Here is a 4,811-nt window from a genome sequence, read left to right as displayed (position 1 = left end):
TGAGTTAGAGAGTTTAAATTTCTTGAGCTAGCAATGTAAGGTAACGTGACTTCACCTTACATTGCTGCTTACGCTCTCTCTTAACACGAAAACGTAGGGCCGCGCTTAAATACCGATTTGTGCTTTTTCATGAGAGCTTAAAGCACTAGTTTTTTTATTTGAATCGCTTTTTATATAACCCCATTTACCTATACATAATCTAAGCTTCACAGGATCTATCAAAAAAACTTTCCGTTGTAAAAACAATTGAAAACATTGAACAAGTCTCTCGTTCAGAAGATCCGGGTCAAGATTTTCTTCTGTATTATTATTGCTTTGGGAAATTTCAAATATTGTTAAAAAAGCACAATGACTCCAACGGATTCTTGAATTTGCTACTCCGCTACCGCAATCCGGGTCGACGGGGAGAGACTTTTTTTTTCCTACCTGTGCTGATAGCCTTGAGAGGCTATTTCAGCTTCACCCTGTGTGTAGGTGAGCTCACGGGGCTCAAACCGGAGTGTTGATAAAACTGAACCTAGCAAGAGCAGTGCTTCGCAGAATCAACCACCGAATCGGAAACGCGACCCACTGAGAAGATCCGGCGAGAAACTCAGTGGGCTGTGTCTGTGGGTTAATTCGCTCGTCGAGCCCTTCGTCGCAAACGACAGGTTCGACAAGGATGGTGACCGGGTCGAGGAGACAAATAACAAAGCTTTAAAGCTTAAAGCTTTACAGGGTATTTATCTCCGTGCAAAACTAACTGACAATGGACAATATAAACCCATTTTAACATGCAGGTCACATCGGTTCAGTCATAAAAATGGCTTAAATCACAACTGCCAATGTTATAAAACTTGTTTTAAATTTCAAAACATAATTTTAATTACAAAATAAGTGTGTAACATGATACATTAATAATAATTATTAGTACATCCATAGCTTGTTTAAACAAACAAAAATATTGTTTTGCTAGCAATACTCACCTCTATTACCATCCAAATAAAGATTTATAGCAAGGAAAAACTAAATTTGTATTTCCATAGATTTATTGACCGAAACATCTTTATGATTTTGAGCCTTAGCGTTAAGGAAATAAGAACTATACGTAATATTTAATGATATCGCTTAAGTCCACGTGTAAGCAGCACTATTTATGAATGTGAGTCATACTCAATTAATATTTTAAAGTAATGTATTATTTAAAAGCATAATATGGCGTAGCGGTAAATACATAAAACAGGATCGCTAGTTTGAGGCGGTAACGCGAATGTTTCAAAGATGTTTTCTAAATGATACTCGACTTCAAAAAGAGAAGCTTCTCAATTTGATTGACCCTTGGAATGTACAAAAATTTTTACCAAATAATTATCGTTATATTGTTATTTTTGTGCATCATTAATGCGTATCTATATCTGTAATTTCTTCGAAGACCTAAAATCATGGGTCGTCTGTAAAAAAATATATACACAAAAGCTAAAAATGTAGAGTTGCCGACACAAAGCCCAGTTTGGAGTGCTCTAGCTAAAGTGGGGGAAGTAGAGTACAGCATTTAGTTTCACTTTTCTGTCTCTAGTGGCCTCTACAACGTCTAAGTTAGAAATTTTGTACTGCAGTTCCTTGTTTTACGACGAGATCGTATGCCATTGAAAAGTAAAAAACTTTTAGAAATTAGAGAAGAATATTTGCTGAATGAAGACCGAATTTTATTTAAAGGAAGTTCGAATTGATAATATCGAAATAGCAGTCTTTTTTACGTGTTCTGTGGTCGACGCGATAGTGCTTAAAGAAATTTTGAAGTAGTCGTATAAGATGACACATTTTGTTGTCCGTATCTATTCTATTCTTGAGATCCCCCGCACTCCGCTGCACTGGCAATTAATCGTCCGTGCCCTTGACAGATCACGGGAGAGATAGGAGGGGCCTCTGCCGTCAACACAGCAACCAGACGCGGCCTCAGAGAGGTTTGACTCGCAGAGCTGTCGTAGAAAACGATTCTACGTCGCATATCACGATCAGAAGCTCGCCAGGCTGTTTACAAAGAAAAAGACTAGAGAACAAGAGCTACTGCTAAAAAATTTTTTTTATGATTGAAGAATTACTGCTGGACCGGAGACCTTTCCAGTTTTACCAGGATAGATGGGCGAGTAAAGGCTCAGCCAGGAGGGGTGGGATTTGCTAATAGCTGTCTGAGCGCCTTCGAAGGAGACTTAACACCTCAAGAGCAGCTGTTTCCTGAATGAATATACTACCGGATCGGAATCGCGACCCGCTGGCAAAATCTGGCGAGAAACTCAGCGGGCTGATGCATAGGTTAGGTTGCACGTCGAACTCTTTGCCGAGTTCGACGAGTACGGTTACCGGGGTCCCTAAGCCTGCTCCTAGTGTTAGAGCTGAAGAAGTCTTAAAGAGTGAATCTATTAGTAGTATTAGATTACCGGACCGGAATCGCAACCTGATTAGATCAAATTTTATAGACTAAGTGGCACATCGAGCTCTTCGACGAGATTGAGTATTGCGGTGAATTGTACGGCTGGCATTAGAACTAGGAACTAAGAGAAACAGCATCCAAAAGTATTGAAAATGAATCAGCTGTATACATCAGGATGTCTTCAGATGGTTGACCTCCATGGCACATGATTGGAACGCAAGAGTATGACCCTACTCTTCCGTCTAATTCATAAGTTGTGCATGGTGTCTCCTTGTTACAGAGGAACAGCGTAGTTCACTTGCAGGTCGTGGTGTAGAGTCTGCAGGGGATTATCATTGTTAATAAGTTCATATTAAGACACTATTGAAAACAACAACATTCATACTAAGCTTCAGTAAACAGCCTACACATAATTTTGAAGTACTTACCGAATCTATTTCTATTACAGTCATGTGATGTAAGTTATAATGACAACTAATAGGCTTAGACGAATTATCCGATAAAAGGACCAGTGTACCCTGACCCTCGCGACTGAGGCCGAATTATTCACTAATTGTAAAGGCTGTAGTCCATTTGAGAGGCGCGTTATGGATGAAAATCCTTGTTTTAGGTACAATGCCCTATCTTTTGCGCCCCAATGCCTCCCATTATTTTTAATAACAAGGGTCTACTTGGTCGAGGTATCAGTTGTTTAGGACCCTTCAGATAGAAACGACACAGCTATGCGCACACACTTTTGCGCACATTGTACCTGTGCTCAAGATAAGAGCTGGTAAAGGGATTCCTTCAGAAAATATAGTAAGTGAGTGAAGTGCTAATAGCTCTTGTAATATAGTACCATATACTGCTAGCTAATACTAGATAAAATACCATTTGTATAAGACTTTAATAACAATCACATATAAAAGACTTTGAAAATAACTTTTACTGGTGGGACCTCTTGTGAGTCCGCGCGGGTAGGTGCCACCACGGAATAGATAAATAAGGTTGGAATGGTAATGTAGGCGGGGCAAGCGTGCCACTGTTATGATAGAACAAACATAACTCGACCGATTCTTGCATTCACCGCGTTTAGTGCGCTTCGGACTACTTGGCGAACAGATCTCCGCTTTATAGTGCCGTGTTGTGCAATTATAACTTGTAAAACAAAAAATCAGACCTCAAGTATAGAGCGAGGAGGTATATCTTTCGATCGGTAAGTCGAAATTACCATTTAATTACAATATTATTTGTCTAAAACATAAAAATATAATGAGCATTATGAAATTCCAAACATTAACAATATTATTGCAGCAAGTTATAAATAGCATACATTGCGCGATGTGTACTCGCCCAATGAACGCAATGACCAAGTCAGCTTCCAATGTACTACATGCATTGCGTTCTCTACACTTCAAACTTTGAAATTTCGGCCTTTGCCCTGATTGGCCGTGCAGTTTGTCGATAGTGAGGTGACCATGTGGTAAAATCATCGACAGAATTCTCGACTATATTTACATTTGACATGGATAATTTTTGCATTATTTTATATTTAATTAATGATACCTAGTATATTCTTAGTGAGACGTATTGTGAGTAAAATAAATATGTATTATTATTATTGAATTATTATCATTGAATTAAAGTGAAGGTATAATATAAAGGGACATGTAGACCTCTAATTTACGGGTATTTACTATATTGTCTAAGACGTATTAAAATCTAAGTAAAATGCTATTTGACTTATGCAGTAAATTAAAAATTTTAGGTTTCCTAAAGAACCTAACGCCAGGGAACAATGGATTGACGTGACAGGTAGAGGAAACTGGAGACAAAGACGAGTAATATTTGCTCTAAACATTTTACTGAAAATGATTTTATCATAAAAAAAATCAGAATACACTTAGTTTTGAAAAATTCATTCGCAATTAATAGCAAGCGCCAACTGCTTAACAAATACGTTTTATTCCAGCGACAGTGACTATTTGTAATTAATAAAAGTAAAATAGTTTTTTTTTTTCAATATTTATTTCATGTTTCATTTTCTCCATTCATTCATCAGATAATTTATCGATAAAGAATATCGATTTTATCAAGCACTAGCGTGTATGAACATTTTTATTGCCTTTTTGCGTGTGTGAGTTGTATGCCTACGGGTGTTTTGTGCTAGTTTGCGAACGAATATCTGTCCTGAGATTTATGTGTGGGTGTTTTTGTTGTGTGCGAAATACTTGTAATCACAGTGTGTGTATGTGTAGAAATTAAAATAGTGGGGATGAAGCGGCGACACTGGTTCTAATACAAAATTAGAGCAAAGGCCTTTCCAACCTTATTTATCTATTCCGTGGGTGCCACCACCCGAAGCAGTAATGCGTATCGGTTTGAAGGGTGGGGCAGCCATTGTTACTATACTTGAGACCTT

General features: G+C 38.0%; 1 long non-coding RNA gene across 1 annotated transcript; it reads left to right on the top strand.

Moving 5' to 3' along the window:
• The first annotated feature begins 3,382 nt into the window (after positions 1–3,382).
• LOC134200915 (uncharacterized) lies at positions 3,383–4,418 on the top strand. The gene is made up of 2 exons (XR_009976025.1): positions 3,383–3,605; positions 4,158–4,418. It is a non-coding gene; the product is annotated as an uncharacterized LOC134200915 (long non-coding RNA).
• The last annotated feature ends 393 nt before the right edge of the window (positions 4,419–4,811 follow it).

Source organism: Bombyx mori, chromosome 3 (genome assembly GCF_030269925.1).
Source record: "Bombyx mori chromosome 3, ASM3026992v2".
Taxonomy (NCBI): domain Eukaryota; kingdom Metazoa; phylum Arthropoda; class Insecta; order Lepidoptera; family Bombycidae; genus Bombyx; species Bombyx mori.
The sequence above is the reverse complement of the archived record's forward strand: the minus strand, read 5'-3'. Positions and strand labels throughout refer to the sequence as shown.